At 50.3% G+C, this 15,976-nt stretch overlaps 1 long non-coding RNA gene across 1 annotated transcript; it reads left to right on the plus strand.

Annotated features, from left to right (window-relative positions):
- Positions 1–1,772: 1,772 nt before the first annotated feature.
- LOC147995774 (uncharacterized) lies at positions 1,773–7,410 on the plus strand. Its single transcript, XR_015684744.1, has 3 exons — positions 1,773–2,530; positions 5,259–5,343; positions 6,025–7,410. It is a non-coding gene; the product is annotated as an uncharacterized LOC147995774 (long non-coding RNA).
- Positions 7,411–15,976: the final 8,566 nt, after the last annotated feature.

The following is a 15,976-nucleotide window of genomic DNA, read 5'->3' on the forward strand; positions in this document are numbered from 1 at the left end:
ACCATCCCGTGTGATAATAAGGAATGTGAAAACAAGGTAATTATTACTGAAAGTTTGCAGTGTTTACGGAAGAGAAGCCACCGAAGTAGAATCGTCAGGATAGCTGATCTCTGAACGCTTTTTTCCAGTTTCAACACATCCAGAAGTGAAGCTATTGGCAAGACCTGCCCTGGTTTCCAGCTCTCAAATGCAGGCCTCCTGGGGTCCGGCTCTTATTCGCAAGGCTGGGTTATCCTATTAACAGAACCAGCAGCAGCAATGACTTGCCAAACCCTCCTGCCGGCCTCCTTAACAACCCCTTCTTCCTCCAAGCCTAGCTGACACGTCTTACCACTTGAATAGTAGAAAACTTCCCTGCCGTTGATTGCCTCTTACTGTCAGTAATTATGTCCCTAACGTCATCCCTTGTAAATATTATTTAATATTCCCAGGGCACTGTGACATGCTGGGCTGTCCAACTCATTGGACTCAAGACATTGGCCTGACTGAGATACCATCCCCTGCTGAAGTGACTGGAAACAGCCGCGGTCAGAACCAACACCGAATCACACTTCCAGATAACGGCAATGCTCGCCAGAGCTGCCGAGGAATCCCCAAACCCTTGTAGTCCCTAACAGTCTCCATTTCCTGCCTACCACAGACATCTCAGACCTTGTGTCTCCCCTGGGCAGGCTTAGTCCCATTAGACCCATCAAGACCTTTCTTGCTGTGAAGCGGCCAAAGTCTGGGTCCTGGTTCTAGCTCAATCTCTCCCAGAGCTCCTGCTATGGGCTGTGGGGAGAGCAGGACACGAGGAGTTCGGGGTCTTAGCGGGGTGAGTGGGCGTGCTTCCATTTAAATGGGGTAATTTTTGAGCAAAGATTAGAAGGAACAAATGGAGTAGCAGAGAAAGCATTCTAGGCAGAAGGACCAGAACACAGGACCAGGAGAGTGGACTGGTCAAAGCAGGGAAGAGAGGACTTGCCTTGGAACAAACCAGACTGTCCGAGGCTCAAAGCGATGTTTGTCGTTGGGCATTGGGGTAGAAGAGAGACATGAACTGACTTGTATCTAGACTGCTGTGTTGGACACAACTGTAGTGTGGGTTAGAGACCGAGAAACCTTCGAGGAGTTAATACGACTCTCCAGGTGAGAGGTGCTCAGGTGGCCCCAACAGGGCAATGACAGACTCCACCTGTTCTGTGTCTTGATTCAGGAAGACTGGGAACCCCCAGAAGGCCACATCACCCCTAATTCTCTTAAGTCGCAGACTCCCTCTCATGGTTTTATTGTCTATTTGCTCTCCCAGTCTCTGCAGACTCTGACACCCTGCTGATCCTCAGGGATCCAGGCTCCACGTAGGATGGCGGGGAAGTGCTCAGATATGGGAGACAGGATGTCAGTGAAGGACTCAGGATGGCTCTGTACAGAAGGCCCAACAGGCTGTGGTCACACCCAAGGGGATGTTCCTTCAGGAGCACTGAGGAAGGCCTGTATGGGGCTAACAGTTAAGAGTGGGTGAATGCTCCTGGTCAGGAACCACTTGGGCATTTCTTGAACTAGCATGTGTTGGGGTCCCTGCTCACTGGACACTGCATGAACACTTTACCTAACTGCCCTCCAGGTCAGAGCACCCGAGATCCAGTCAGGACCAGTGTCTCCTTTCTTGTCCAGACAAGGGAGCCAGAATGAGCAGTAGGGGGACTCCCTCTCATCTGTCTGCCCTTGCCACCCTATAGCACTCCTCAGTCCATTCTAGTCTATCCCAACATTCCACAGGCTCCCAGTCTGTTACATAAGCGCAGAGGTTCTAAGGCCAGCAGCCTGACAATGCTCATGTCGCTTAGCAGGGTGGCAGACAGAGACGCCTGGCCTCTTGCTCAGCTTTCACACCAGAGTCTCTGTGTTCATACCTGACCTGTGGGGACACTGGACCAGACATAGGAGGAGGAGGGAACTCTTGGCTGCAGACAGACAGAAAGAAAACCAAACAGGACAGGTAACATGATTTGCTGATCCCCCTACATGGGAACAGCTCTGAGACGAAAATGTCTTCAGCCAGAACCTCAGCTATGTGCGTCCAATAAATCCTTGGCTACAAAACCCTCAGGACTTGTGCCATCATGTCAAATGGCATGGGTAAACGTTTATGTTGGTTTGGTTATACAGGCCATACTAATTTATAAAGAAAAGCAAAGGCCTCACTTGCTTGAACAGGGAGCAAAGAATCATCCTTAACTGAGCTGTGTTCAATGTACATCCCATACATGTGTTAATGCAGAAATGTATGTTACCTGTGAGAGTCCTATGCTTATGGACACTAGTGAAGTCAGTGAAGCCCTGACAAGATGCACCCTTCAGGCCTGTTTATTCCAGCATCCTGCCTGACCCGACCTCAGACTGCCTCAATAACTGTTTCTTCAAAAGTCTACATCCGTAACAATTTCCAAACCGCTAACTGGCTTGTTCAGCATCGCAGACTGATCCAGCCAGGATGCCAGTCAAACTTTGGACTTTCTCAGCATGCAGAGACTGGACAGCAAATGCCAAGGTAGATTTCTTAAGACTAGTCATTATCCCAAATCTCTCGGGCCTCCGAAAGAAAGACAACACCCAAACCAGTAAGGAAACAACTTAAAGATAATTATGCCCCAGTCTCAAAAGGTGGGGTGGATGTTTTTGGTCATTCTACAAAAGAGCATTAGTAAGCCCAGAACCTTACATTGGTATAGAGCTTTGTGTATTGATACAAATTAAAGTTATATTTAGTTACATTGGTGTAGAGCTTTGTGTATTGATACAAAGTAAAGTTATATTTAGTCACATTGGTATAGAGCTTTGTATATTGATACAGATTTAAAATCATATTTTGCTACAACATGCTATGGTATTTATTGTACCTATGGGATTTTTAAAAATGCAGTGTTAAGTTCTAGTGCTTTTGAAAGTTGCTGTTGCAAACTGATCAGGATAAATAAGAAATGCAAATTAGCTGTCAGGCAACCAAACTCATGGCCATGTTAGAGACTAGTTTAGTTAATTACAAGAATATGTTTCCTAGATTGAACAGATAGTGAATAGCTAGAAACAATTCTGATATACTATAGGTAGATAGATGGTCTTCAAAAACTCAGAGATCCACAGAATATGACATTTAAAGATATTTTTTATTAAAATAAAGCCTGCTTTGACAGCAAGGCATGCCTGCTCCTGGCAGCACCCCCATTCCACTTCAAAAACGATGATGAGCATCGGTGACCTGAATGCTGTCCAAACTAGACAGACAAGACAGGGAAGTCGTCTGCTGAACGTTGCAAGGACAAGATAGGCAAGTCCTTCATAATTTCTGCTTCATAAAAAAAGTCTGTCCGTTATTCAAGACTAGAAGGCTGAAGATGATGCTCCAGTGACATAGAGAGGACTTGGGGAACTGTCCAGGCAGCCAATGCTGTCATCTCTATAGTTTTGGAAGCTGCTTGGTGCATGTCCTGCAGGCTCCGGTGATTTTATTCCTCCTCAGGTCTCTGATGGGGTTGAAGACTAGAGCGTTATAGTCTCCCATGTGAGTTTAAATTGTCTAGGATTTAGAAACATGTTTTAAGGTCTATACAAGCTATGATACAGAATGATTTAGATGCAGAAGTTTATACTCACCAAGATTAGAATAGATGATAGAATACTCTGTCCAACGCTGCAAAGTAAGAAGAGCCTTTTATTGGGCGTAAAGGGGGAGCACAGGTGTAATGTTCTTGTGCCCTGTGTGAAGATTCTTGTATTATTCAAATGCAGGTGTCTGTGCCCGCATATCTGTTTGCAATTCTTATTCTAAGAATCTCATGTCTCAATGTTGTGTAAACATTGATCCCAAATAAAGCTAGCCGATCAGCCAATGGCAGAGCAGGGGAGAGAAGATCAGCCAATGGCAGAGAAGGGGAGGGAAGATCAGCCAATGGCAGAGCAGGGAAGAGAATGGGGCTGGGTTTCTTCCCAGCCCAGGGAGAGGGAGAAGGAAAAGGGGAGGGAGAGAGACAGAGACAGAGAGAGGGGGAGGGAGGGAGGGAGGAAGTGGGGATTTGCTACGGGGACAGAGTCCAGAAGACACCATGAGAAAACGCCTGGAGCCCAGAGATCTAGATCAGTACTAAAATGCAACTATCACTATGATTTGGACTGAGAGGTAGCCAAATTAGCTTAGAGAATTAAAGTAATACTGCTCAGTTGTTGCGCCCTTAAAGCTTATTAAATACATATAATAGTCCAATATCAATTATTTGGGAGCTAGCTGGGTTAAGAGGAAACACTTATTAAGCAGCCACTGACAGGAAGTAGCATCCGACCCAGAGGGAGCAATCTCTGCCCCGCTGCTGTGGGTCTCAGCTACCAAGGGGGTGTGCCTTTGCTACGATGTCCTGCACAGAAGCTTCTCCTCCCTCAGGCCTTGTCCCACCAGAGTTTCTGGAGAGTTTTGCTGAGAAATATATTGCCACCTGAGGGGCCGATTATTTCTTTACTGATGGGATAAAACACCATGGTCAAAGCAACTTCCTGGGACTTAGTGGTTCTGAATGGTTATGTCCATCACCACCACTCTGTAAGCAGGAATCAGAGTGAGCTGAAAATGGTATCTGACTCTTGAAACCACAAAGCCCACCCCCAGTGATGCACTTCCTTCTGCCACACCCCCTAAGTCTCCCCAAACAGTGTCACCAACTGAGGACAAAGTATTCACATGATGGAGACCACAAGGGACATCTTATTCTTTTTTTTTTTTTTTTTTTTTTTTGGAGCTGGGGACCGAACCCAGGGCCTTGCGCTTGCTAGGCAAGCGCTCCACCACTGAGCCAAATCCCCAACCCCAGGACATCTTATTCAAACCATCACAAGGGGCTTCTGAGGGCTGAACCGATGACCAGAGAGGCCTGGCATCTGCTGATCCTCAACAAGAGAAGCACTAATGATCCAAGTGCAGCAGCCCGGACATGGGATCTGTGTGCGCGTGTGCGTATATGTGTGTGTGTGTGTGTGCATGTGTGTGCACTCGCGCACGTGGGTGAGGGGTGGGCAGGAGGTCTAAGATGCTCTATCTGAAGCAGGCGGTATATTCTACATCCTCTTGCAAAATGTCTATTAGTATATTTTTGTCTGGTATCTTTGGGTGGCTTTTAAAATACCTTACAAATACCCTTCCTTCTTTCCCTTCTTTTCTTCTTTCTTTCTTTCTTTCTTCCTTTCTTCCTTTCTTATGTATGTGGTATGTATTTGGCTGGCCCCAAACTCAGAGATCTTCCTGTCTCTGCCTCTGTCTCCCAGGTGTTGGGATTAAAGACATACATCACCAAGCCCAGCATGAGATATCTTAATACTGTAAATATAAATGCCAGTTACTTTGCAGTTTTGTGACGTTTAGAAATGCATGCTTCCCCTTGTGCCACATGCCAAGATTCCCCTTTTGATCTGGTTTTCCCCATCACTTTAAATGCCTGAAAGTCCACTCCCAGTTCAGGATGAAATGCACAGTAACCTACATTTTGTTCCAGTTTTCCCCAGTGCTCTTCTCAGTTTCCACAGTAAAAAAACCCATTTCCACAACCCTGCCCTGCCCGGTCCAGTGCTGCCTCTCACACTCAGGTCCGGTCTCCATTTTTTCCTTCCTGCATTTTAAGTCCAATCACACTGTCTCACACCTCCAGCCTGTGCTTTCCTCAGCCACCAAGGACTTCTCACAAACCCTGCATCCCCTCGTAGTGTTTACACACAGCCAGCCTTTGGGAGTGCAGTCTGGAGGTGCACAGTCCTCCTGATGCTTCTCCACCGCCAAACCATTGCTCACGGCCTGCCTTCTGGACTCTAAGTGAGAAACCACTATACTGAATGGTGTTCTCTCTCTCTCTCTCTCTCTCTCTCTCTCTCTCTCTCTCTCTCTTCCCCTTCTCTCCCTCCAACTCCCCCTCCCTCTCCTCTCTCTCTCCCTTCCCTTTCCCCCTTTCTCTCCCTTCCTTCTTCCCCTCCCTCTCCCCCCTCCTCTTTGCACCCATGTCTTCACAGAGACCCCCAGAGTGTCCAGTGCCCAGTCATTGCTGTTACTGCAGGCTTCCCAGCTCACTTCATCAGATTAACTGGGACCGACCGACCCTGAGGACAACGAGGACAGTTGGCCTCTTCCATCGGATGAGCATTACAGAAGGCTCAAAAAGACCCAGCATCCCTTGGAATTACAGCACTAAAAGCCTCACAACCAGCTCGGCATCCCCATCACAGAAATCACTGTTCCTGAATTGAGCTTAAGGCCCACACAGAAGGAAGCTGACCCAGCTTCCTTGAGAGAGAAGAAAGCGCTAACAGCCCTGGAACACCTGGACTCACCCCTGTCTGCAGCCCACAAACCCAGGCTCCCTTCTCCACAAGCTCATGGGACACCGCTTAATTTAAGCCTCTTTGTAACAGGCTCCTGCTCACTGAAATCCCACTGTTATTCCTAGGGTGGAAGCATGGGTGAGATGTGGTGACTGTCCCTCTCATCCTTGGTGACACTGAGCAGAAAATTCTTCCTCAGCCTGAGCTCAGGGGCAAGGTGAACAGAGAGAGGAACCTGGCACCCTGAAGCCACAGTGCTCACTGGGCACTCAGCACAGAGGGAGAGCAGGAGCCCCAGAGAGACCCCTCCCTTGGAGATAGACCCTTTAGTGTCTGCCCGTCAGCACAGTCGGAGGATGTCAAGAGTCCGAAGGGACCTGTGACTAGTCCCTCCTGTGCAATCCCAGGAGGGAACAGAACTTTTGTCACGTGGTGACCATGAATTGTTCCTGCCCGGGGAAGACTCAGAGCTCCAGCCCTCCCATCAGCACCCTGGACATACTGCAGGCCCCTGTGATGGCTGGAGGGCTCAGCGGCTACTGATCTGTTGTTTGGGGTATGCTATCCAGACACAATCGGTGCTGCCACATACATGCCTGAAAGCCAGGCTGGGACACCAAGACAGCTGCTGTCCCCAACCTGTGGGCCACACAGGAAAGGACAGTGGCAGGCCAGGCCTAGTCCCTGCAGAGTGCTCCCCCAGTGCCAGCTGCAGACCCAGAGACGCTAAGGAACCACCCAGTCTTGTACAACTGAGTCACATGCCAGGTGACCCTCCATCAGTCTGACCTCACTGGCCAAGGTCTTAAAGCCTGCACGGAGAGAGGCAGAGTCTGATGACAACTAGGGCCTAGGCAGATGAGGCAGGCGGGTGGAGGGTCCTGTGAGGACAGAGAGTGAACACACTGCTGATCTCCACACCATCCAGGACAACCTGTTCAAGGCGAATTCCTGGGAGCTTTTAGTTTTTCAAAAGAAGCTGGGAATCTGGGTTTTTATGTGAAACTTCTCTATTTTTAAATGTTGGCAACAAATTGAGATTTCTTTAAGGAAAAAAAAAAAAACACTGCAAGTCAACCAAAGCCTCATTTGTAAGCCAGTGGGTTGCAAATTTCTCCCTAACTCTACACTCTTCCTGTAGCTCGTCCATCTGTCTGTCCTCCCTGTAGCGTCCAGCAGAAGACAGGCTTTCCTAGCTGTGGTTGGATCCACCCCTGGCCTGCTCTGGTGTATGTCCTAGAGGCCTGTGAACACAAGCCGTAGAGCAGGGCGGGGCCTTTGGGCGGGGTCTTCAGGGCGGGGTCTTCGGGGCGGGGCTAGAACAGTTTCAAAGGTTATGGAGGCTGAGAGCCAGTGAGGTGTTATCTGTGGCTCGACCCTAAAGTTTGCACTGACAGCTCAGTGGCATTGTTCCTATACCTTGTTAAGCCGTACATAATAGGCAAGCTCATGCAGTCACAGGTGCTGCTCATGGCCATGTGACTTGCTAGAGGAATCAGGTGTTAGGATGTGAGCCCAGCCCTGCCCTGATGATGATGGTGCCAGGGAATCCAGATTTCTCTGTACAATGGGAGTTGAAGCAGCTGTCGGGATGAACAGCAAGAACCAGCTGTGTACAGAAAGTGAAACATTCCGTACACAGGTAACTAAGAACCAGGACCCAGGGGAGGCTTTGGTGGGACTCTTGGGCTTTGATCCTCACCCTCTTTCTTTCTTTCTTTTTTTCCTTTTCTTTTTTTCGGAGCTGGGGACCGAACCCAGGGCTAAATCCCACTGAGCTAAATCCCCAACCCCCCTAACCCTCTTTCTTTTTTGAGCCAGGTCTCACTACATAACTCTAGCTGTCCTGGAACTCACAGTGTAGACCAGGCTGGCCTTGAACTCACAGAGATCTGCCTGCCTCTACCTCCGGAGTGTTGGGATTAAAGGCATTCCCCACTAGGCCCAGTTCAGCCTCTTTCTCAGGTCACAGTGAATCTTAGGCACCTGTCAGAAGAGGCTGGGAGAGGGCATGGGGAGCTAGTCATCACAGTTCTGTGGGACCAGATATATACCCAAGATGGCAGACCCAGCTTCCCTCAGTGGCTACTATGCTGGGCACAGTGCAAAAGGCCACTGATGTTTGATCTCATCTGCTTATTGTCTCCCATGAGGCAGGATGGGGTTTCAAGGACACTGTGTGAGGAAGGGGGCGGGGCTTGAGGCTCTCCTGCTCACAGGGTACCTCGAGTGGGGAGGACTCTCATGATCCTCTGACGTGGGCAGGTCATCACAGAGATCTTCTGTTCCAGTGAGGTGCCCAGACAGCCACGGCCAACTGAAGGAAGCTGACAGATGACCTGTTTCTCTTTCCCTCATCTCAGAAGTAGGGATATGAGCCCAGAGTTGGCACAGGCTATAGCTAAAGTCACCGGGCGCACTTGTTCCAGGGCCAGAGTCCAAGCCGTCCCCATTCAGAGGATGTCTGCTGCTAGCATGCTAAAGCCTAGGCATAGGAGTCAAGGCTGTCCTGCACACAAGGTCCGTGGGCTCATCTAGACTACCCCAAGCCAGAGACTTCTGCTTTCATCCAGAAGCTGCAGCCCTATAAGCATGTTGTAAGGCTGAGCCTGCACAATCCAGGGCCTCTTTGTAGTGTCCCTAAATTGCGAGGTTTTCTCTGCAAAACAGGACCATTGGCTCTACCTCTGGCTCCCATCAACCCCTAACTCTGCCTCTGACAGCTCCATGTACCCCTTCCTTAGGAGCAGGAGATCCTTGTAGCTCTTCAGTGTGGTAGGCAGGATCGAAGCACCAGGATGCATCGAGCTACAACAGAAACACCCCTGAGTTGGCTCAGTCCTGGGGGTTTGGGGCGTGTGGAGTGAGGAACCGTGCTTGCTTCATTTCTGATCCATGGCCGTCAGGTCTATACCCAGCACAGAGGACAATTGGCAAATGGTTGGCTGAAAAATATCCTAACAGCCCTCGACCAGGCTCCTGTGGATGCCAAAGTCTTAGCATGTCACCTGTCATTCCAATAGCAGCCCTGTGCCGTAGAGGGACCCACGCCCCCCACCCCCATCACCTCTTCAGCTGCCTGCACATCCCTTTTCCCTCTGTCTCCAGAGCCCAAGGTTGCCCTCTGGTTTGAGCCAGTCCCAGCCAGGACAGCCAAATGCTTCCCCAGCATCTGTGACCTAGTGGAATGGTCCTTCATCAGCCTCCCCCAGCTTAGCGCATCTGATACTTAACCTCCCTTGGAAGGGTCCCGGTTCAGCTCTGAGGGCCTCAGAAGGCAAGGCCAAGATGTGGGGTGAAGCCATGAGAGTTCACCTCCAGCCTCAGGAGGGTTAAACACTGACATCAAGGCTGCCTCTCCTAATGGATGAGCTCTGAGGAGTGCACAGAGCCTAGAAAAGCAATTTCTCTTAACTGTGGCTCTGAGGTTCGTTTCCTGTTTTTATGTTACAAGCCCTTCTAGAACTTTCTTCCCAAGCCATTCTCGAGCACAGTATTGGCAGACCCAGTTCAAAGCAGAGGAAGGGGATGCCCAAAGGCTGAAGGTCAATTGTGTGATAACCCAGCAGACGTAGGACCAGGGACCCAAGAACCAAGTCTCCTTCTTCAGAGGCTTCAACAGTCCTCCATGGATCAAGACCTAAAGAACTTCCTAAAACCAACCTGGATGGAGGCTGTAGCCCTGAGCTGGAGGTGGGAGCCAGGGCAAGGTAACTGTGGAAACTGGAGGCTGCAGGTTAGCTCACCCAGAGTAGGGCCCTGGGATCTTGAAGACCCAAACAACAAACCCAGGAGAAGGGCAGGAGTCACATGGGAACTTTCCACACTGTTTCTCCTTGCAGACTCTAGAGCATTCTGCCTCCCTCATCTGCTCCAGACAGACACCCCAGTACTCACAACAGAGCCAAGCGGCACCCACTTCCAAACCCCACACTTTAGGTGTGCAGGTCACACAGACACACACACACCCCTTGTTCTGGAGGCCCTTATCATAGAGCCATTCCTCCCTCTGCCCATGGCCATCCCTGCCCACGGCTTGGTGGGCAAAGCTCAGAGCCCCCTGAAGCATCGTGCCTGGCCCAAGGTTTAGCTGTATCACCAGGAAGCTGGGTACCCACCCGTTACACCTCTAAGACCCTCTGCTCTTCACCTGGAAGGCAAGCAGAAATGTGGGAGGAGCCCCTACTCCTCAGTAAACAGATGGTGGAGCCCGGCGTGGCGAGCCAGTGGTTTGTCACTTGGAGCCTGAACTTCATGGGGGAAGGGAGAGGACAGGACTTCTATGTCTTTGCTAGGAAAGACAGCCTTAAATCCCCGATGAAGACAGGGCTCACTAGAGATAGACTTTGCTGGATTGACTTCTTTTCGCTGGATGGAACTTACAAATTAGCTGAGATTGACCTTGAACTCCATGGGCATACGCCAACTGTACCCAGTTTAATTGGGTTGTTTGGAGACAGGGCCTTGATAACAGAAGACTAGGCTGGCCTCAGATTTCTGTGTTCTCCTGTCTTAACCTCCCAAGTGCTGGCATTTACAGGCTGCACCAGATAGCCTACAGGGCCAGCTCAGGAAGCTCAGACAGGCACAGGGAGCAGCTGCTTCGCTAGGGCTGGTTCCAAATCCTAGCAATTTAATGTCAGTGCATTCTCAAGCCACAATGTAACCAAAACCAGAAGCTCTTGCCAGCACATTTTATACTCTCCAAGACCTCCAAGTACAAGACTCAGAATCTCAAGGCTGTGCAGAGGCCTTGGAGACATCTGGTCCAGCTGACTTTCCAAGACGGTCCTAGAAGCCAGGGGCCTCCAAGTGGGAATACAACTTGGAGTCCATTCCAGTTCCATTTGAGAGAAGAAGAAAATGAGATTCAGAGAGGGTGAGTGAATGGTGCAAGGTTGCACAGCAAGTCAGAGAAGCACTGAGGGTCTTCGTCTTACAGGCTTGGACACAGCCTCTCTATAGGAGACCAGAGGAAGTGTGGGAGATGAAAGAGGAAGTGTTTAGGCTAAAACAAGGACTTTCTGGAGAGCTTTTTTGAAAAATCAAACCCGGGGAAAGCAGTGACTTCCCTTATTTTCTGCCCGCCTTCCTCTGGGCACTCACTGCAGCTCCTCACGGCCTCCAGCTCTGTTCGCAAGCTGCTTCCAACCACCCACGGGCTTCCTAAAAACGGTCTCTGCAAGCTAATTCCAGAGGGTGAATGGCAGAGAGTGCCCGTGGGGAGGGGCGCTGCCTCAGCTGGCGCAGGCACGCAGGCGCAGGGCACCACCACAGCAGCCCTGACCCCCCTCCTTCCCCAGAGGCTCCAGCCTCCCCCAGCCTGGAGGAGTACAAGGTCCTCCCTCTATTGCGCAAGACCTGACCTCTTGATATAGGTGATTTTTCTTCTCAAAAATAACTTAGGAAATTATGTTTTTAGACATACTTACGGTAAAATAAACAGGAAGGCAAAAAGAGAAAAATCTGTAAGTGAGCCCACTGAATGAATCGGCGTCTGAGCATCTCCAGGCTCTGGACCAAGCACACGTATAGATGGGCGGGTTCTGTACATGGTGTTCTAACGCCTGCCTTGCCTTGGGGTCATACATCTTTCCGGGTCCACAATTGCAGCTCTTCAACATGGCTCTCAGGGACTGTGTGGCATCCGGCATATGACTATGCCACTCTGTTCAACCAACCTGGAGCACTGGAGATTGCAGTGTGCGTCCTAAATCTTTGCTTAGGACAACTTCTTGCGACTTGAATTATGGGTCAGAAGGCCCCTGTCTCCAGTGTTTGTGTGTGTGTGTGTGTGTGTGTGTGTGTGTGTGTGTGTGTGTGTGTGTGTTCCTGTGTAGTGTGTACCTCTGCGTGTATTTGTGTATCCATTGTACATGCAGGGGCCAGAGGACCCTGGGCATCTGCTCTATCACGATTCACCTCTGGTTTTGAGACAGGTTCTCATACTGACCGTGGAGCTACATTGGCAGCCAGCGAGCCTCAGGGATCTTCTCTCTGCACTCCGCCCCCCAAGCAAGAGAATTTATCACTTAAGCCATATTCCCAGCTCCTGGTTTCTATTTTAAAAGTCATAATTCTATTACCTCCCTTTCTGTGGTGACCATAGAATAATTATGTAGTGAAGAAACCAGCTAGGTTCTGTAGTAGCCACCTATAATCGCATAGACTTGGGAGAGTGAGGCAGGAGGATTGTTTAAGCCCAGGAGTTCAACCAAAAGTTAAACAACATATTGAGACATTGTCTCAAGAGAAAAAAATTAGAAAATAGATAAGGGAAAGACCTCACATGTCTCCAAACCTTTTTTTAAATTTTATGTTACTTTATTTTATTTTATTGTTACAGGGTTTCTCTGTGTAGCCTTGGCTATTCTGGAACTTGCTATGAGACCAGGCTGACCTCAAACTCAGGGATCCCCCTGCCTCTGCCTACAGAGTGCTGGAATTAAAGGTGTGCACCATCACCACCTGGCTCACTTCTCCAAATCTTAATACCAAGATGTGGTTAATTATTCTGTTGTGATGCCCCCAAGGGTGTGTGTGTGTGTGTGTGTGTGTGTGTGTGTGTGTGTGTGTGTGTACGCAGGCACATGTAGCAGCACTGCACTATGGGGGCTTCATAAAACTTTGATGTGAATGTGCTATGTGTCAGTAGGTTGGCATTTCTGGCTTTATCGGTGGCAGTGTTGTGGGCTGTGACTACCCTGGTGTAACCACTCTCCTTGTTGGGAACTAGACCTCTTCATTTGCACAAGTACAAGCAGCTCGCTAATGAACGTGCTTGGAGAAGCATCTTCATTTCTCGTCCACTTCTCTTCTTAGACTCTATGCCCCTGACACACACTGGATCAAGGAGTTTTTCTACTGATGGCCTGCCCTATGGTCTTCCAGAAGTGTCTGTGGCAGCCATTGGAACTGAGAGAACAAGGCTTCTGGCAGCTAGCGCCACTCTCTCTGGCTCTCTCCCTTCACAGGTCCCCAGAGTCACCCTCCATTCTTGACCTGAGCAGCAGAGCTCAGGGCAGTCCCAGCACCAGTGACGGTACACAGGTACAATGACAAACCAGGCCAAGCAGATCCAGAGGCTGGCTGGACAGGCCCTGTGTTACCCAGACCTCGGCACTTCCGTCTCTGTATTCCTCCTGGCATTCTTTTTTTTTTTTCTTTTTTGGTTCTTTTTTTCAGAGCTGGGGACCGAACCCAGGGCCTTGCGCTTCCTAGGTAAGCGCTCTACCACTGAGCTAAATCCCCAGCCCCTCCTCCTGGCATTCTTGTGTTTGCTCATCCCCTCTGGAGTCAGCCAGCCAGTCCTTCTGAGATGGAGGGATGGTCACAAGGATGGAGCCTCCGTCTTTCTACCCCACACCTACAGACACCTCCTTGGACAGCTACTCTGTTCCCCAGCCAGGCTTCCCTCTGTCACTTGACTCAAATGGGTTCTCTCTCCTGGCCTCTTTCCTTGCCCTGACTCTGCTCTAAGCTGTTGGGAGAGATGGGAGAAGCCTGAACCCAGGCGTGACCATGGAGACAGGATAGCTTCTCATCATTCATCAGGGGAGACAGAGGGACTTAGGAAAAGGATGGGAAGACAGACAGCCTTGGCTCCTTCAGCCATGGAGAGAGAGCACGGCTCCTAACTGAGGTCAAACAAGAAAACTATTAATAGTCAGCACTTAGCAGTTCCCAACGTATGTGTGGTTGCTGGTATGCCCGAATGTCCCTGGCTTTCAGTCTCAAGAGGCAGTCTCTCCATTTCACAGATGGAGAGGTAGAGGGGGAAAGTCATTAACCTTAGGTCTCAGCCAGCAGGTGGCAGAGCTGGATTTAGAGCCTGCAATCGTCACCTAGAGCCTCTGTGGCTCTGCTCCTGCTTTCTATCTTTTAAGCCCTTGGCTTTCTAAAACCTCTCCTCTGGTTTAAACTGGAACCCATGGTGTCTGAAAATGGAGAGGTGCAGCCTGGTGCCGCTGTGTGTATCCAGTAAAGCATGCTCCCCAAGGAGCCTCTGTGACTGGTGTAAGTGTTTGCAGCATGGTTCTACAGAATGAGTGCGAAGAACAGTCCCCAGCAGACAGTGGCATGTAGTTGAACGGTGGCATAGTAGCTGGGAATGCAGTTCAGAGAGACTTTAAAGCAAGATGTCGAACCAGTGCCAGCTGTCCAGCTCTGGACAGGTCACCATTTACCTCTGAGCTTCCCTGTCCCCACCAGTAAAGAGATGACAGGTACCATCTTCCCTTGGTGGGCACTGTGAAAACCCTCTGTGCTTACAGTTGCTGTCACCCAAGGACACCAACAGGATTTGACCCTTCATCCAGCCAGAAGTGGCCCTCTTCCAACTCCACCTCTCTGCATGCCACTGGCAGACAGCATCAGTCCCCTTCAGTCTACATCCAGGAAGAGACCCAATGAGCGCCGTCCCTAGCCCCAGCCCATCCCTGGCTGCTATTCTTAGTCCCTCCCCAATCACTCATCGACAAGCGGTTTTTCCCTCCTAAACTCACTCCGTGTCTCCATAGGAACAGAGCAGGGGGAGGGGGAGAGTCCTCCCCCACGGAAGGGAACTTCATCTGGGGGTGGCTGGGAGTGGCTGGCTGGCAGCGCCCAGTGGAGCTTCCCCCACTGCCCCCTCCCCCCTCCCCAGACCCCTCCACGAACAGCATGTTCCTCCGACTGTTATTTTTAATGCATTTATCCTGATGCTTAATTTATCCGGCATTGTGATCCTATTTAGCGGAGAGCACTCAGTGCTGGGCTTGCATATTCATGAGCCCGTTCATTCATGCTGCCCCCGAGGATGGCAGGGAGGCAGCCACTGACCGAGCAAGAGTCCAGAGATCTTGCTGCTGCAAAGGCTTCTGCGGGCTAGAGGTTAAGTGCAGGAGCTGAAGGCTGTGAGTGCAAGAAACACCATGGTGTCAGGAGTGCCACTGTGCCCAGGCCCTGAAGCCAAAGTGGGTTTAACCCCCTCCCTGCAGAAGGGGTCGGTGTGCCTGCTGGCCTTGAAGGATCAGAGGGGGTCGATCATGTGAAAGGTCATGCTGGTTTCTTTTTTCTATGTTGGGGGTGTGTATGTGGGTACATGTATGTGCTCATGTATGTGTACATGCATGTATAGGTCAGAGATCAACCTCAGGTGCCATTCCTCAAGAATCACCACCTTGCTGTCTAACAGGGTCTCCCATTGGTTTGGAGCAAGCTGACTAGGCTAGGCTGGCTAGGACTCTGCCTGTCTTGGCCTCCCCGGCGCTAGGGTGACAGCACGCGCCACCACGCCCAGCTGATCATGTATCGGTTCTGGAGACTGAACTCAGGCCTCCGGGCTTACACGGCAGGCACTCTGCTGGCTGAGTCATCTCCCCAGCCGCACACGGTTTCCTGATACCTTCCCTGTCACTAGACAGTCACTACTGAATAGTGGTTCCTCGAGGGGTTTAGGCTGTACAAAGAAGGAACAAGGCGAGATGGGCACTCGGGAGTCTGAGGAGACAACGAAGACAGAAGCACCGGGACTTGGGCATGGGGAGTGTTGGGCCAGGCGCAGGCTGAAACACTGTGAACCCTGCCTTAGTTAGTTAGGGTTTTAGTGCTGTGAAAAGACACCATGGCCAAGGTATCTCTTAGAAAGGCCAACCTTATAATA

Source organism: Rattus norvegicus, chromosome 3, assembly GCF_021556685.1.
Source record: "Rattus norvegicus strain SHRSP/BbbUtx chromosome 3, alternate assembly SHRSP_T2T, whole genome shotgun sequence".
Lineage (NCBI taxonomy): Eukaryota > Metazoa > Chordata > Mammalia > Rodentia > Muridae > Rattus > Rattus norvegicus.